Source organism: Medicago sativa, chromosome 3 (assembly GCF_051527215.1).
Source record: "Medicago sativa cultivar Bolivia chromosome 3, Bolivia_mono, whole genome shotgun sequence".
NCBI classification, from domain to species: Eukaryota; Viridiplantae; Streptophyta; class Magnoliopsida; order Fabales; family Fabaceae; genus Medicago; species Medicago sativa.
In genome coordinates, this window is record NC_140751.1 from 64,919,350 (window position 1) to 64,938,722 (window position 19,373).

At 34.2% G+C, this 19,373-nt stretch overlaps 2 pseudogenes; both read right to left on the bottom strand.

The window, feature by feature from the left end:
- Window positions 1–6,270: 6,270 nt before the first annotated feature.
- Window positions 6,271–7,002, bottom strand: LOC146939191 (secreted RxLR effector protein 161 pseudogene; annotated as a pseudogene).
- Window positions 7,003–16,030: 9,028 nt separating this feature from the next.
- Window positions 16,031–16,762, bottom strand: LOC146939192 (secreted RxLR effector protein 161 pseudogene; annotated as a pseudogene).
- Window positions 16,763–19,373: the final 2,611 nt, after the last annotated feature.

Here is a 19,373-nt window from a genome sequence, read left to right on the forward strand (position 1 = left end):
GGCCTAAGGAAGTAGACGGTGAAGAAGATGATCAATATATGAAGATGTTAGGTGAAGGGATAAGACAAAGGTAATTTGAAATATAAAGGCGTAAGTTAACGTAGGGGATAATGTTAGGAAGAATGATATTGGTGAAGTAACGACCTTAGGTTAAAATGAAATGAGTGTGGTCAAATTAAGAGGATAGATAATATTGAGAGAATTGATAAGACAAAATAAAATGGAAATAGAAAGTTGTGTGTTAATTAAAGAATAATGTAGGGGTAATATTAGCGATGAGGCAAGATAAACAATCACTAGAGAGATAATGACCTAAGTTAGAATGAATGAAGGATGATAAGAGTGAATGAGGTAATGGTTATAATGTTTGACGATAATAATAACGACCAGTATCGAGAGAATAAATCCTTAAATCATAATGAAGTCGTTGTGAGGAAAGTTTTTGAAGTTGAAAGTAACTATAAGATGAGATAATAACTTTAAAATAGAACGAAGTTAAGGTTAAGACAATGATTGATGTATATATGACAACGGATGTGAGAACGAGGTAATAAGATATAAATTCGCTTTAACAGGAAGAATAAGTACGAATAATTAATGACGATGGTGAGGAAGAACCTAGTTGTATAGAGAGGAGACACTATATGATTAATGATGATGATATTGGTGAGTAATTATATAAATTCTAGTGACATTATTGGTGAGTAATTATATAAATTCTATTACCGTTGTTGGTGAGTAATTATATATATTCCAGTGACGTTATTGGTGGGTAATTATATAAATTCTGGTGACGTTGTTGGTGAGTAATTGTATAAATTCTGGTGACTGATAAGTGCTCAAAAGTAACATATTTTATTTGTTAATCTAGGCATTTTAGTGACTTGTTCTGCAAGTTATCTAAGGAAAAGCTACTAATTGATCGCATTTGTACCATTTATGCTTTACATGCCTGATTCTACCCAATTTATGCAGGAAATGACAAGCAAGGACCAAGAAAGAATCTATTGAGAAAAGAGTTGCACGCTTAAGTGACCAGGGGCACGCTTAAGCGACCAAGGTCCAGAGTCACCAGATTTGCATGCTTTCCAGACGCTTGCAGCACGCTTATGAAGAAAAGAGTTGCACGCTTAAGCGACCAAGGTCCAGAGAGTCACCAGAATTGCACGCTTGCTGCTCGCTTCTCACACGCTTAAGCGAAGTTCATCTGCTTCAAATGATAAGGCACACGTGGCAGCTCCCAATTGTCCAAAGGAAGATATTTTGGGTAGCACGCTTAAGCGACCGTATCACGCTTAAGCGTGCAGACACGAATTCTCCTCATTTAAATAGTTTTCTTCTCTCTTTCTAGACATTATTACATTTTCTATTTCATATTTTCTAGTTTTTAGAGAGAGGTTAGTGAAGTAGCAATAATTGTCGCAAGAAAGGGGGGGTTTGAATTGTGACCCTTTTTAAATTTATTCCTGAAACTTTAAATGAAGTTTATATACTCAAGAATGTTCTTGGTTAAGAAATTAGTTCAAAACAAATAATCTTTGATATGAGAATAATATGAAGAATGATTATATAAGCGGAATGAGAAAAATGAAGTTTTAATTTGATTTAACTTTAGTGAAGTAAGTTAACCGATTTGACTGAAATATTATGGAAGTAGTTATATAAATGATAAAGTGATAATTTAACAAGGACCAGAGAACTCTGGATTTAATGAGGTTGTGATTAATTTGGACTAGATTATCTTTAATTAGTAAAACGATATTAAAGATTAGTTATTAGGACCAGAGCACTCTGGATTATAAAGTAAAATAAATGACAAGAGTAAGGAAGAGAGAATAACACAGGAAAGTTATCCTGGTTCACCAAACCCGGCTACTTCCAGTCCCCACACACCTCGTGTGAGATTATCCACTATAGTATTCAGTTGGCCGAAACTTCTAACCAACACTATAAGGTCTTGATCACACCAGATCAGTCCGTAACCCCTGTATTATCAACCTCAGCAGGCTTCTTACAATTCTTTGCACTAGCAAAAGAAAGGTTGAAATTTTCTATCTCAAACTATTAAGCCCAATAGACTTGAGAACTAATATCACGCTTTGTATGGTGATTGGTTTTGTGTTGATCTTGATATTTCAACACATGAAACTTTTACAAACACAAACTCAAAAGGATAATGATACAAATAAATATAGTGAGAGCTTATGGAGTTTGCTTATGTTTGTAGAAGAGCTTGATTGAGAGAATGATTGAGAGATTGATTGCTTTTGAGAGATAAATGCTTTTGTAGTTCAAACTCTTGCCTTTAGCCTTCAATGACCTCTTCTATTTATAGAGCACGAATAGCCTTTGAGGACAGGTCACAAAAGAGCTGTTTGAAACCATTTCAAACTAAAAAATGCGCTCCAAAAGTTGCTTGGGGAACAAGTGTGCAAGCTGTCTTCAGAGAACGTTCTCAAGAACGTTTTTTCAGTGATCAACCAAAACTTGGGCATGAAGCAACACGTTTTTGCAAGGTGTCTATGAGCTGTTAGCCTTCTTTCAGAAACTTGGAGGCCACTTCAGATGATGTATGCTTGATGTCATTGTGTGATGTCATAGAGTGACTCCTTTGATGATGTCATGTGAAAATATCTTTTGAAGAACTTTTCCTTAATGGACCTTTTTCCATTCTTTTCTTAATGGGTCGAAAATCTCATGGGGCCTAATCAGATTTTATTCCTTTGTAGTCTTGTGGTCCATGTGCACATATTTGACAATGATTGTATTAATTTATTTTTGCCTTTAAAAGCCTTAAAAGAGTCTTTATCCTTAAGATCTTTTATTCCCATTCTTTAGTGTGACAAAGAGAATTAATTTCCATTGATGCAGACATTGAATATGTACAAAAGTTCCAATTTGTCTATTTGCTTGCTCTTGATATTTCGATGGAAATACTTGTGTTTATTTTGCGAGGCAAGAACGTTCTTAGGATCATTCTCATGAAACATGCTCACAAAATTCATTAGTAGATAACAAGATAAAATTTGTTTGTTATCTTTAAAACATCAAAAGAGGATTTTGCTTTCAACAATCTCCCCCTTTTTGATGATAACAAACTTTTAAAAATTTAATCTTGAAAGAAATAAAAAACTAATAATTTTGATGAAATGTCTTTAATGATTTTATCAATTTTCTCCCCCTCAATTTCAGCATCCAATAATCATATAAAAGAAATTGAGAATGCATATAATTTTTATGAACCAACATATTTTTCATTCATTTGCAAAAGTTCATACAAATAACCGGTTCATCAAAATAGACATAATAACATAAAAGCATAGTACTGGATAATTTTTGCAGCATAGCAAGCATGCAATAGACAACAACATAATAGTTTTGCAGCACTTATAGGCATGCATATACCAAAACATAACAGGAAAATATAAATATAGATAAGCAGTAAAAAATGCAGCAAAAGATGATCCAGAGATGTTTGTTTCAATTCTTTTCCCCTTAAACTATCTCCCCCTTTGTTTCATCAAAAAGTAGCAGGTGCCAGTCATTTCTTAGGAGTAGGAGATGAGTCATCAGATGAGGAGTCATCAGAAGGAGCAGGAATGAAGTATTGTGGTGGTGGAAAAGGCAATTCGGCAGGTGGAGGAACACAATAACGTGTGCTCAAGGTGTTTGAGATCCAACCTCTTTGAGTTTGATTTTCCATCTTGTTATACACATGATGACTTAAACATGCTTGCTGTCCTTCAAGAAGCCTACGCAAATATTTTTTGATTTTGCTCAAATCCTTCTCAATTCTAGACCGTTTAGGAGGTCTTTCATCAGTAGCAGCAGCGTGAGTGGAAGTGGATGGAGCAGCCTTTGATGGATTTGAAGGCATGGTAGGACAGTTGGATTGCAAAGTGGTAAAAGATTCTAAGGGGTTTGAACCATCAAATTGAGGCAGAGAATTGAAGAATTTGCTGATTGAATTTGAATTGAATAATGGAGAGAAATCAGCTTGAGGTGGAGATGTAAAGAGTTGACTTGTGTTGGAGACTTTTGTAGGTGGAGGAAGATTTGATTTGAAACTTTGAAGAATCTGGGTGGCTTGAATGTCATTGAAGATAGCAGTTTGATTTCCAAAGTCTTCTAAGAGATCTTGATGTTCCTCTAAAACAGGAGATCGTTGCTGAGAACGATTTGGAGAGTGTTCTGCAGAACGATTTTGAGGAGGTATTGGAGGATTTTTAGGAGGATTTTGAGGAGGATTCTGAGGAGGATCTTGAGGAGGATCCTGAGGAGAATCTGATTCAGAATCAGAGACATAATCCTCATCTTGATCTCTTTTCCTTTTAGAGGGAGTCAGAGTATGTTCAGCTTCAGACTTCATATGGCTGACATTTTTGGCTCGAAACTTTGAAATAATCCATTCAGATTCTTCACCATCCAAATCAATTCCAATTTCTCTAAAAAGCCTGGTAAGAATCATGCCATAAGGAAGACCACGTCGTGGGTTCTTGTCTTTAATAGCAGAGATCATATGATGTAGAATCACATGAGGCAGGTTCAATCTTACTTCATAGAACATACAGTAAATGATCAAGAGATCGTTCTTGGTGATTTTCCCATGGTTACCCTTCCTAGGAATGAGATTGTGCTGACTTAAAAGGTTTAACATTTTGGGAATGTAATGTAGGTTAGCAGAGACAGAAACATTGTTTGGGTTCTTAAAGATGTAGCTAAGCACATCAGTTAGGTTAACTTTTAAATCTAAATCCCAATTATCTCCATAAACACAGAATCCATCAGAGGGAAGGTTTAGGTATTCAGCAATGAGGTCAGGTGTGAGAGAAAATTGTTTACCTTTGATGGACGAGATGATTAAGCTTTTCTCAGAATAAGCTGTGGCTTGGCAATAGAAAGCTTGGACCACCTTCTTGTATGTCTTCTCTCGAATTTGAAGGAAGTGTGTCCATCCCATCTTATCAGTGAAAGCTTTGAGAAGAATTTCTTCTTTGGCCAGGTCTTCAAAATCCACATAGCGTCCTATTGCTATGGGTCGTGGTGCCCATTTCTCATAAAATTCCTTTTCTTTGTCAGGTTCCAGAAGAGGGATTTGTTTTGGAGAGGGATCCTTTTCTTCAGATGTGAGAGGACCTTTCCCTTTTTCCTTGCGAGTTAGTGGCTGTTTTGGTGGAGATTTTTTAGGTATAGGAGGTTCTTTTGATTTGGAAATTTTTGATTTAAGAGGTGATTTTTTCGGTGGGTCAGAAGCAGATTTTTTAGGTTTAGATTTTTTGGTTTCCTTTGGAGCAGCGACTGGTGTAGGTTGAGCAACCTTAGGAATAACTTCTTCTTCTTCATCTGAGTCAGGAATCTCGTGTATGACTTTGTCTCCTTCACCACTTTGAGTTTTCCTTAACCCAATATTAGCAATCAATCTTTGTGATCTTCTTCTGTTCACAGATTGAGAGGACATGGTTTTCTTAGTTTTAGGTTTAGGTTTTGTTTTGACAGGAGAAGGTTTTTCTGGAGTTTCCTCTTTCTCTTGAGCTGCGACCTCTTCATCTTCTTTGTCAGAACCTTCTTTTTCACAAGAAGCTTTCCTCTTCTTTTCAATCGAAGCTTCTTCTTCTTTGTTGACAGAAGTTTCTTTAGTAGAAACTTCCCCTTCTTCTTGACAGATCATTACAAGTGGATCAATGTTCATTACTTCTTCACAAGAGTCTCTTGATTTTGTGGGAGAGGGTGGAAGAGAAGCATGAATCTGAGAGAGAGAAGGCGAGAGAGAGAGTTCAGGTGAGTGATTAGAGGAGAGGTGAGGTGATGATGGTGGTGAGCGATTAAGATCTGGTGGGGTTTTGGATGAGGAAGATGAATGTTCATTTCCTTTCTTTGCTAACCCTTTTGTTCTAGCCATTTTTGATAAGGTTTGATGAGTTTTGATGGAAGATAGAAGGTTGTTTTTATAAGCAGGAGTGTTTAGTGAAAAGAGAAGTGAAGTGTGGAGTCTGTAAGAGAGAGAGAGCGTACGAGAGAGAGAGAGAGATAACTAGAGGAAAAAGTTTTGATTAGACAAATGGTGGTTTAAGAGACAAAGTGGTAGTTTCCATAAAAAGTTATGAGTGTATTTCATTAAATGTGATGGAAATGGCATCTAATGAGTTGTATAATATTTTACATAAGTAGAGATAATTTGAATTTTAAAAGACAAATAAAAAATGTTCATAGCTAATCCACACGTGAGGAGCAAGTTAAGGATAAAGGACAGAATGTTCTTGAGAACGTTCTTTATCTTAAATTTTTTGGATTTTGAATAATATGTAATTTTTCTTTGATAAAATTAAATCTATCTTCTACCAAAGGTTTTGTAAAAATATCAGCCAGTTGATTTTCTGTATTAACAAAAATTAATTCCACATCCTTTTTATTGACATGATCCCTAATAAAATGATGTTTTATTTCAATGTGTTTTGATCTTGAATGCTGAATGGGATTTTTTGATAAATTTATTGCACTTGTATTATCGCAAAATATGGGAATATTTGTGTACCTTATTGAAAAATCTTCTAGTTGATTTTTAATCCATAACACCTGGGAGCAACAATTTGCTGCTGACACATATTCTGCTTCAGTGGTTGATAGAGCAATAGTATTTTGCTTTCTACATGCCCAACTGATTAATGCATTTCCAAGAAACTGACAGGTGCCACTTGTACTTTTTCTTTCTATTTTGTCTCCAGCGTAGTCAGCATCACAGTAAGCTGTTAAATCAAAACAAGATCCTTTGCTATACCAAAGGCCAAGATCAGTAGTACCGACTAGATATCTGAAAATTCTTTTTACTGCAGTTAAATGAGATTCTTTTGGAGAAGTTTGAAAACGTGCACATAAACCTACTGCAAAAACAATATCTGGTCTACTGGCAGTTAAGTACAGCAGAGATCCAATCATTCCTCTGTATTCCTTTTCAGAGACACTTTTTCCTTCTTCATCTTTATCAAGACTAGAAGAAGGATGCATAGGAGTTACCATAATTTTTGATTCATTCATTTTATATTTTTTGAGAAGATCTTTAATATATTTTTCTTGACAAATAAAAATCCCTTTAATTTCTTGTTTTATTTGTAAACCAAGAAAAAATCTTAATTCTCCCATCATACTCATTTCAAATTCACTTTGCATGAGTCCAGAGAATTCCTCACACATTTTTTCATTTGTGGGTCCAAAAATAATGTCATCAACATAAATTTGTACAATGAGAAAATTTGAGTTATCATCTTTTCTAAAAAGTGTTGTATCAATTTTTCCTCTAGAAAAATTATTTTTGATAAGGAATGTACTTAATCTTTCATACCATGCACGTGGAGCTTGTTTTAACCCATATAATGCTTTTGTTAATTTGAACACATGATTAGGTTTATCAATGTTTTCAAAACCAGGAGGTTGATGCACATATACTTCTTCATTTAAGAATCCATTTAAAAAAGCACTTTTAACATCCATTTGAAAAAGTTTAATATTTTTATGAGATGCATATGCAAGAAGAATATGTATTGCTTCTAACCTGGCTACCGGAGCAAATGTTTCATCATAGTCAATACCTTCTTGTTGATTGTAGCCTTGTGCGACTAATCTGGCTTTATTTCTGATAACTTTTCCTTCTTCATCTAGTTTATTTCTAAAAACCCATCTTGTTCCAATTATAGAATGTCCTTGTGGTTTAGAAACAAGATTCCATACCTCATTTTTCTCAAATTGAGAAAGTTCTTCTTTCATGGCTTTTACCCATGATTCTTCACATATAGCTTCTTGAATATTTTTTGGTTCAATATGTGAAATCATTGCCATATTGTTGTCATTATCTTTGAAGGATAGTCTTGTCCTAATTCCATCAAATGTGTTACCAATAATTTGTTCAGGAGGATGGTCACCGACAATTCTCCAACTTTTTGGAGGAGTTTGAGAGGAGGATGCTTGATCTGTATTGCTTATAATTTCTTGATTCTTTGGTATTTCCTCATCATCTTCTTTGTTAGTAACTAGATCATCAAACTCATCAAAAATAACATGCATGCTTATTTCCATAGTTTGATTTCTTAGATTATAAATTCTATATCCTTTAGAATTTGTTGCATATCCTAAGAAAATTCCTTTGTCTGATTTTGAATCAAATTTTCCTAAGTTTTCTTTATCATTTAAAATATAGCAAAAACAGCCAAAGATGTGAAAATAAGAAATGTTTGGTTTTCTGTTTTTCCAGAGTTCATATGGGGTTTTGTTGAGAATTTTTCTAATTGAAACTCTATTTATGATATAGCAAGAAGTGTTGATGGCTTCAGCCCAAAAATATTTTTCAACATTTGATTCATTAATCATTGTTCTTGCCATTTCTTGTAGAGTTCGATTTTTTCTTTCAACAACTCCATTTTGTTGAGGAGTTCTTGCACATGAGAAGTTATGTGAAATTCCCTTGTTATCAAAAAAAGTTTTGAATGATAAGTTTTCAAATTCTCCTCCATGATCACTTCTCACAGAGATGATATTTGATTCTTTTTCATTTTGAACAAGGTTACAAAATTTTACAAATGCTTCAAAAGCTTCATCTTTTTGTTTTAAAAACAAAACCCATGTATATCTGGAATAGTCATCGACTATAACAAAACCATATTGTTTTCCAGCAAGACTTGCAGTTCTAACAGGTCCAAATAAATCTATGTGAAGAAGCTCAAGAGGTCTTTTTGTAGAAACGATGTTGTTTGATTTAAAGCTACTTTTAACTTGTTTTCCTCTAGCACATGCTTCACATATTTTATCTTTCTCAAAATTAATTTTTGGAAGACCTCTTACCAAGTCTAGTTGTGAGATTTTTGAAATTGTTTTCATGCTAACATGTCCAGCTCTTTTGTGCCAAATCCATTTATCTTTATCAATGGACATAAAGCAAGATTCAGCTGGAATGTCGTCTAGAAATAAAACGTAAAGATTTTTCATTCGAGAGCCAGTGAAGAGAATATTTCCTGTGGTTACTTGTTTGACTTCACATATGTTAGGTTTAAAAATAACTTCAAATCCACTATCACATAATTGACTTATGCTTAGGAGATTGTGTTTTAAACCATCAACATATTGAACATCTTCTATTTTAGCAGAGTTATTCTTACCAATAGTACCTTTACCTTTGATTTGACCTTTGTCATTGTTTCCAAAGGTTACCAATCCTCCCTCCTTTTTTATGAAGGAGATGAAACATTGTTTGTCGCCGGTCATATGTCTAGAACAGCCACTGTCCAAAAACCATGGCTTTCTCTTTGAGTTTTGATAGAATACCTGCATTTCGATTTGATGGTATCTTAGGTCCCCATGATTTTGTGGGTCCTTTATGGTTAGTTTTCATAAGCTCAAGATTTTTAATCTTGAGAAAACAGTTAATTTCTAAGTGACCACTTCTTTTACAATATGAGCAGAAAGATCGTTCTTTGTTCTGAGAAGAATGTTCTGGTTTTGTTAAGTAAGAATATTCTGGTCTAGCTTTTGCCAGCCTCTTTTTATGAAAGCAAAAAGACTCAACGTGTCCATCTTTGTCGCAGAAAGAGCATTTTAGTTTGTCTTTTTCTGGTATGAAAAAGTTTTCGTAGATCTTTTGATTTTTTGTAATATCAAAACCTATACCATTATGATCAGCCATTCCTTTTTGGGATCCCATGATTTTTTGAAATGTTTCTGTTGATTTTATAAAATGGGTGAGATCATTTCTCAAATGTCTTACTTCATTTTTTAAAGCAACATTTTCATTAGGATTTTTGTCAAATTCCTTTAATTTTTCAGTTGCTTGAAAATATGAGTCTTGTAATCGTTGAATAGTTTTCTTTTGATCATTGTTCAAAGTTTTAAGTTTTTATTTTTCTTCTTTTAAATCATCGATTTCTTTTTGTAGAGAATAGCATTTATTAGTTAAAAAATTTGAATCAAAAAGTAAACTATCAATGGTGTTTTCTAATTCAGTATTTAAAGGTGGTTTGTCGAAAAGAATTACCTCTTCATTGTCTGTGTTAGCCATTAGACATATGTTTGCTTCTTCTGCTTCTTCTGCTTGTGTTTCTTCAAGAGTGTCCCATGTAATTAGTGCAGACTTCTTGTAAGGAGATTTTTGATTCTTTTTGTTTTGTGGACATTCATTTTTATAGTGTCCTTTGTTGTTGCATCCATAGCAAGTTACTTGACTTTTATCGACTTCCTTTTTTGAGTTGTCTCTTCTGTTTGGGAAGTATCTTTTTATCTGATCTCTTCTTCTTATCATTCTTTGAACTTTCTTTGTGATAAGTGCTAATTCATCCTCTGCTTCTTCCTGAACCATTTGTTCTTCTTCTGTTTCTTTTTCCTCAACTTGAGAGGATGATTCATCTGAAATGTTTTCAGATGCTTTAAGGGCAATCATTTTTCCCTTTTTATTTGGTTTATCTTCTTGAAGTAAAACTTCATGAGCTCTTAATGTTCCAATGAGATCTTCTAAAGCTAAGACATTTAAGTCTTTGGCTTGAGTGATTGCTGTAACCATTGGTCTCCATGAAGTTGGAAGACATCTTAATATTTTTCTGATTCTATCATGAGGGGAGTATATTTTTCCCAATGACCTTAACTCATTCACTATAGAAGTGAATCTGGAATACATTTCATCAATGTTTTCCTCTTCATTCATTTCGAAAATTTCGAATTTTCTTACGCCAATATCTATCCTTGTTTCTTTTACATGGCTTGTTCCTTCATGATGTATTTTTAAAGTATCCCAAATACTTTTTGCTGTATTGCATTCATATATTCTTTCACTTTCTTCCATGGTTAGTGAACATTGTAAAAAGAGTTGAGCTTTTGAATTTAGGAGTACCCTCTTTTTATCTGTGTCAGTCCATGATGCCTCAGGTTTGATAGTTACTACTGATGTGACTGCATCAGTGGTTTGTGGTACAAAGTTACCTTCAGTGATAACTTTCCACATGTCCACATCTTGAGACTTTAGGAATAATTCCATCTTCCCTTTCCAGAAGTAATAGTTCTTTCCATTGAATAGTGGAGGTTTTGTACATGAAAGACCTTCTGGTATGTAAGACATTGCTTCTTCTTGAATCTTTTACTCTAACACGTGTTAAGTGTTTCTTTTAGAGACCGGGCTCTGATGCCAATTGAAGTAGCAATAATTGTCGCAAGAAAGGGGGGGTTTGAATTGTGACCCTTTTTAAATTTATTCCTGAAACTTTAAATGAAGTTTATATACTCAAGAATGTTCTTGGTTAAGAAATTAGTTCAAAACAAATAATCTTTGATATGAGAATAATATGAAGAATGATTATATAAGCGGAATGAGAAAAATGAAGTTTTAATTTGATTTAACTTTAGTGAAGTAAGTTAACCGATTTGACTGAAATATTATGGAAGTAGTTATATAAATGATAAAGTGATAATTTAACAAGGACCAGAGAACTCTGGATTTAATGAGGTTGTGATTAATTTGGACTAGATTATCTTTAATTAGTAAAACGATATTAAAGATTAGTTATTAGGACCAGAGCACTCTGGATTATAAAGTAAAATAAATGACAAGAGTAAGGAAGAGAGAATAACACAGGAAAGTTATCCTGGTTCACCAAACCCGGCTACTTCCAGTCCCCACACACCTCGTGTGAGATTATCCACTATAGTATTCAGTTGGCCGAAACTTCTAACCAACACTATAAGGTCTTGATCACACCAGATCAGTCCGTAACCCCTGTATTATCAACCTCAGCAGGCTTCTTACAATTCTTTGCACTAGCAAAAGAAAGGTTGAAATTTTCTATCTCAAACTATTAAGCCCAATAGACTTGAGAACTAATATCACGCTTTGTATGGTGATTGGTTTTGTGTTGATCTTGATATTTCAACACATGAAACTTTTACAAACACAAACTCAAAAGGATAATGATACAAATAAATATAGTGAGAGCTTATGGAGTTTGCTTATGTTTGTAGAAGAGCTTGATTGAGAGAATGATTGAGAGATTGATTGCTTTTGAGAGATAAATGCTTTTGTAGTTCAAACTCTTGCCTTTAGCCTTCAATGACCTCTTCTATTTATAGAGCACGAATAGCCTTTGAGGACAGGTCACAAAAGAGCTGTTTGAAACCATTTCAAACTAAAAAATGCGCTCCAAAAGTTGCTTGGGGAACAAGTGTGCAAGCTGTCTTCAGAGAACGTTCTCAAGAACGTTTTTTCAGTGATCAACCAAAACTTGGGCATGAAGCAACACGTTTTTGCAAGGTGTCTATGAGCTGTTAGCCTTCTTTCAGAAACTTGGAGGCCACTTCAGATGATGTATGCTTGATGTCATTGTGTGATGTCATAGAGTGACTCCTTTGATGATGTCATGTGAAAATATCTTTTGAAGAACTTTTCCTTAATGGACCTTTTTCCATTCTTTTCTTAATGGGTCGAAAATCTCATGGGGCCTAATCAGATTTTATTCCTTTGTAGTCTTGTGGTCCATGTGCACATATTTGACAATGATTGTATTAATTTATTTTTGCCTTTAAAAGCCTTAAAAGAGTCTTTATCCTTAAGATCTTTTATTCCCATTCTTTAGTGTGACAAAGAGAATTAATTTCCATTGATGCAGACATTGAATATGTACAAAAGTTCCAATTTGTCTATTTGCTTGCTCTTGATATTTCGATGGAAATACTTGTGTTTATTTTGCGAGGCAAGAACGTTCTTAGGATCATTCTCATGAAACATGCTCACAAAATTCATTAGTAGATAACAAGATAAAATTTGTTTGTTATCTTTAAAACATCAAAAGAGGATTTTGCTTTCAACAATCTCCCCCTTTTTGATGATAACAAACTTTTAAAAATTTAATCTTGAAAGAAATAAAAAACTAATAATTTTGATGAAATGTCTTTAATGATTTTATCAATTTTCTCCCCCTCAATTTCAGCATCCAATAATCATATAAAAGAAATTGAGAATGCATATAATTTTTATGAACCAACATATTTTTCATTCATTTGCAAAAGTTCATACAAATAACCGGTTCATCAAAATAGACATAATAACATAAAAGCATAGTACTGGATAATTTTTGCAGCATAGCAAGCATGCAATAGACAACAACATAATAGTTTTGCAGCACTTATAGGCATGCATATACCAAAACATAACAGGAAAATATAAATATAGATAAGCAGTAAAAAATGCAGCAAAAGATGATCCAGAGATGTTTGTTTCAATTCTTTTCCCCTTAAACTATCTCCCCCTTTGTTTCATCAAAAAGTAGCAGGTGCCAGTCATTTCTTAGGAGTAGGAGATGAGTCATCAGATGAGGAGTCATCAGAAGGAGCAGGAATGAAGTATTGTGGTGGTGGAAAAGGCAATTCGGCAGGTGGAGGAACACAATAACGTGTGCTCAAGGTGTTTGAGATCCAACCTCTTTGAGTTTGATTTTCCATCTTGTTATACACATGATGACTTAAACATGCTTGCTGTCCTTCAAGAAGCCTACGCAAATATTTTTTGATTTTGCTCAAATCCTTCTCAATTCTAGACCGTTTAGGAGGTCTTTCATCAGTAGCAGCAGCGTGAGTGGAAGTGGATGGAGCAGCCTTTGATGGATTTGAAGGCATGGTAGGACAGTTGGATTGCAAAGTGGTAAAAGATTCTAAGGGGTTTGAACCATCAAATTGAGGCAGAGAATTGAAGAATTTGCTGATTGAATTTGAATTGAATAATGGAGAGAAATCAGCTTGAGGTGGAGATGTAAAGAGTTGACTTGTGTTGGAGACTTTTGTAGGTGGAGGAAGATTTGATTTGAAACTTTGAAGAATCTGGGTGGCTTGAATGTCATTGAAGATAGCAGTTTGATTTCCAAAGTCTTCTAAGAGATCTTGATGTTCCTCTAAAACAGGAGATCGTTGCTGAGAACGATTTGGAGAGTGTTCTGCAGAACGATTTTGAGGAGGTATTGGAGGATTTTTAGGAGGATTTTGAGGAGGATTCTGAGGAGGATCTTGAGGAGGATCCTGAGGAGAATCTGATTCAGAATCAGAGACATAATCCTCATCTTGATCTCTTTTCCTTTTAGAGGGAGTCAGAGTATGTTCAGCTTCAGACTTCATATGGCTGACATTTTTGGCTCGAAACTTTGAAATAATCCATTCAGATTCTTCACCATCCAAATCAATTCCAATTTCTCTAAAAAGCCTGGTAAGAATCATGCCATAAGGAAGACCACGTCGTGGGTTCTTGTCTTTAATAGCAGAGATCATATGATGTAGAATCACATGAGGCAGGTTCAATCTTACTTCATAGAACATACAGTAAATGATCAAGAGATCGTTCTTGGTGATTTTCCCATGGTTACCCTTCCTAGGAATGAGACTGTGCTGACTTAAAAGGTTTAACATTTTGGGAATGTAATGTAGGTTAGCAGAGACAGAAACATTGTTTGGGTTCTTAAAGATGTAGCTAAGCACATCAGTTAGGTTAACTTTTAAATCTAAATCCCAATTATCTCCATAAACACAGAATCCATCAGAGGGAAGGTTTAGGTATTCAGCAATGAGGTCAGGTGTGAGAGAAAATTGTTTACCTTTGATGGACGAGATGATTAAGTTTTTCTCAGAATAAGCTGTGGCTTGGCAATAGAAAGCTTGGACCACCTTCTTGTATGTCTTCTCTCGAATTTGAAGGAAGTGTGTCCATCCCATCTTATCAGTGAAAGCTTTGAGAAGAATTTCTTCTTTGGCCAGGTCTTCAAAATCCACATAGCGTCCTATTGCTATGGGTCGTGGTGCCCATTTCTCATAAAATTCCTTTTCTTTGTCAGGTTCCAGAAGAGGGATTTGTTTTGGAGAGGGATCCTTTTCTTCAGATGTGAGAGGACCTTTCCCTTTTTCCTTGCGAGTTAGTGGCTGTTTTGGTGGAGATTTTTTAGGTATAGGAGGTTCTTTTGATTTGGAAATTTTTGATTTAAGAGGTGATTTTTTCGGTGGGTCAGAAGCAGATTTTTTAGGTTTAGATTTTTTGGTTTCCTTTGGAGCAGCGACTGGTGTAGGTTGAGCAACCTTAGGAATAACTTCTTCTTCTTCATCTGAGTCAGGAATCTCGTGTATGACTTTGTCTCCTTCACCACTTTGAGTTTTCCTTAACCCAATATTAGCAATCAATCTTTGTGATCTTCTTCTGTTCACAGATTGAGAGGACATGGTTTTCTTAGTTTTAGGTTTAGGTTTTGTTTTGACAGGAGAAGGTTTTTCTGGAGTTTCCTCTTTCTCTTGAGCTGCGACCTCTTCATCTTCTTTGTCAGAACCTTCTTTTTCACAAGAAGCTTTCCTCTTCTTTTCAATCGAAGCTTCTTCTTCTTTGTTGACAGAAGTTTCTTTAGTAGAAACTTCCCCTTCTTCTTGACAGATCATTACAAGTGGATCAATGTTCATTACTTCTTCACAAGAGTCTCTTGATTTTGTGGGAGAGGGTGGAAGAGAAGCATGAATCTGAGAGAGAGAAGGCGAGAGAGAGAGTTCAGGTGAGTGATTAGAGGAGAGGTGAGGTGATGATGGTGGTGAGCGATTAAGATCTGGTGGGGTTTTGGATGAGGAAGATGAATGTTCATTTCCTTTCTTTGCTAACCCTTTTGTTCTAGCCATTTTTGATAAGGTTTGATGAGTTTTGATGGAAGATAGAAGGTTGTTTTTATAAGCAGGAGTGTTTAGTGAAAAGAGAAGTGAAGTGTGGAGTCTGTAAGAGAGAGAGAGCGTACGAGAGAGAGAGAGAGAGATAACTAGAGGAAAAAGTTTTGATTAGACAAATGGTGGTTTAAGAGACAAAGTGGTAGTTTCCATAAAAAGTTATGAGTGTATTTCATTAAATGTGATGGAAATGGCATCTAATGAGTTGTATAATATTTTACATAAGTAGAGATAATTTGAATTTTAAAAGACAAATAAAAAATGTTCATAGCTAATCCACACGTGAGGAGCAAGTTAAGGATAAAGGACAGAATGTTCTTGAGAACGTTCTTTATCTTAAATTTTTTGGATTTTGAATAATATGTAATTTTTCTTTGATAAAATTAAATCTATCTTCTACCAAAGGTTTTGTAAAAATATCAGCCAGTTGATTTTCTGTATTAACAAAAATTAATTCCACATCCTTTTTATTGACATGATCCCTAATAAAATGATGTTTTATTTCAATGTGTTTTGATCTTGAATGCTGAATGGGATTTTTTGATAAATTTATTGCACTTGTATTATCGCAAAATATGGGAATATTTGTGTACCTTATTGAAAAATCTTCTAGTTGATTTTTAATCCATAACACCTGGGAGCAACAATTTGCTGCTGACACATATTCTGCTTCAGTGGTTGATAGAGCAATAGTATTTTGCTTTCTACATGCCCAACTGATTAATGCATTTCCAAGAAACTGACAGGTGCCACTTGTACTTTTTCTTTCTATTTTGTCTCCAGCGTAGTCAGCATCACAGTAAGCTGTTAAATCAAAACAAGATCCTTTGCTATACCAAAGGCCAAGATCAGTAGTACCGACTAGATATCTGAAAATTCTTTTTACTGCAGTTAAATGAGATTCTTTTGGAGAAGTTTGAAAACGTGCACATAAACCTACTGCAAAAACAATATCTGGTCTACTGGCAGTTAAGTACAGCAGAGATCCAATCATTCCTCTGTATTCCTTTTCAGAGACACTTTTTCCTTCTTCATCTTTATCAAGACTAGAAGAAGGATGCATAGGAGTTACCATAATTTTTGATTCATTCATTTTATATTTTTTGAGAAGATCTTTAATATATTTTTCTTGACAAATAAAAATCCCTTTAATTTCTTGTTTTATTTGTAAACCAAGAAAAAATCTTAATTCTCCCATCATACTCATTTCAAATTCACTTTGCATGAGTCCAGAGAATTCCTCACACATTTTTTCATTTGTGGGTCCAAAAATAATGTCATCAACATAAATTTGTACAATGAGAAAATTTGAGTTATCATCTTTTCTAAAAAGTGTTGTATCAATTTTTCCTCTAGAAAAATTATTTTTGATAAGGAATGTACTTAATCTTTCATACCATGCACGTGGAGCTTGTTTTAACCCATATAATGCTTTTGTTAATTTGAACACATGATTAGGTTTATCAATGTTTTCAAAACCAGGAGGTTGATGCACATATACTTCTTCATTTAAGAATCCATTTAAAAAAGCACTTTTAACATCCATTTGAAAAAGTTTAATATTTTTATGAGATGCATATGCAAGAAGAATATGTATTGCTTCTAACCTGGCTACCGGAGCAAATGTTTCATCATAGTCAATACCTTCTTGTTGATTGTAGCCTTGTGCGACTAATCTGGCTTTATTTCTGATAACTTTTCCTTCTTCATCTAGTTTATTTCTAAAAACCCATCTTGTTCCAATTATAGAATGTCCTTGTGGTTTAGAAACAAGATTCCATACCTCATTTTTCTCAAATTGAGAAAGTTCTTCTTTCATGGCTTTTACCCATGATTCTTCACATATAGCTTCTTGAATATTTTTTGGTTCAATATGTGAAATCATTGCCATATTGTTGTCATTATCTTTGAAGGATAGTCTTGTCCTAATTCCATCAAATGTGTTACCAATAATTTGTTCAGGAGGATGGTCACCGACAATTCTCCAACTTTTTGGAGGAGTTTGAGAGGAGGATGCTTGATCTGTATTGCTTATAATTTCTTGATTCTTTGGTATTTCCTCATCATCTTCTTTGTTAGTAACTAGATCATCAAACTCATCAAAAATAACATGCATGCTTATTTCCATAGTTTGATTTCTTAGATTATAAATTCTATATCCTTTAGAATTTGTTGCATATCCTAAGAAAATTCCTTTGTCTGATTTTGAATCAAATTTTCCTAAGTTTTCTTTATCATTTAAAATATAGCAAAAACAGCCAAAGATGTGAAAATAAGAAATGTTTGGTTTTCTGTTTTTCCAGAGTTCATATGGGGTTTTGTTGAGAATTTTTCTAATTGAAACTCTATTTATGATATAGCAAGAAGTGTTGATGGCTTCAGCCCAAAAATATTTTTCAACATTTGATTCATTAATCATTGTTCTTGCCATTTCTTGTAGAGTTCGATTTTTTCTTTCAACAACTCCATTTTGTTGAGGAGTTCTTGCACATGAGAAGTTATGTGAAATTCCCTTGTTATCAAAAAAAGTTTTGAATGATAAGTTTTCAAATTCTCCTCCATGATCACTTCTCACAGAGATGATATTTGATTCTTTTTCATTTTGAACAAGGTTACAAAATTTTACAAATGCTTCAAAAGCTTCATCTTTTTGTTTTAAAAACAAAACCCATGTATATCTGGAATAGTCATCGACTATAACAAAACCATATTGTTTTCCAGCAAGACTTGCAGTTCTAACAGGTCCAAATAAATCTATGTGAAGAAGCTCAAGAGGTCTTTTTGTAGAAACGATGTTGTTTGATTTAAAGCTACTTTTAACTTGTTTTCCTCTAGCACATGCTTCACATATTTTATCTTTCTCAAAATTAATTTTTGGAAGACCTCTTACCAAGTCTAGTTGTGAGATTTTTGAAATTGTTTTCATGCTAACATGTCCAGCTCTTTTGTGCCAAATCCATTTATCTTTATCAATGGACATAAAGCAAGATTCAGCTGGAATGTCGTCTAGAAATAAAACGTAAAGATTTTTCATTCGAGAGCCAGTGAAGAGAATATTTCCTGTGGTTACTTGTTTGACTTCACATATGTTAGGTTTAAAAATAACTTCAAATCCACTATCACATAATTGACTTATGCTTAGGAGATTGTGTTTTAAACCATCAACATATTGAACATCTTCTATTTTAGCAGAGTTATTCTTACCAATAGTACCTTTACCTTTGATTTGACCTTTGTCATTGTTTCCAAAGGTTACCAATCCTCCCTCCTTTTTTATGAAGGAGATGAAACATTGTTTGTCGCCGGTCATATGTCTAGAACAGCCACTGTCCAAAAACCATGGCTTTCTCTTTGAGTTTTGATAGAATACCTGCATTTCGATTTGATGGTATCTTAGGTCCCCATGATTTTGTGGGTCCTTTATGGTTAGTTTTCATAAGCTCAAGATTTTTAATCTTGAGAAAACAGTTAATTTCTAAGTGACCACTTCTTTTACAATATGAGCAGAAAGATCGTTCTTTGTTCTGAGAAGAATGTTCTGGTTTTGTTAAGTAAGAATATTCTGGTCTAGCTTTTGCCAGCCTCTTTTTATGAAAGCAAAAAGACTCAACGTGTCCATCTTTGTCGCAGAAAGAGCATTTTAGTTTGTCTTTTTCTGGTATGAAAAAGTTTTC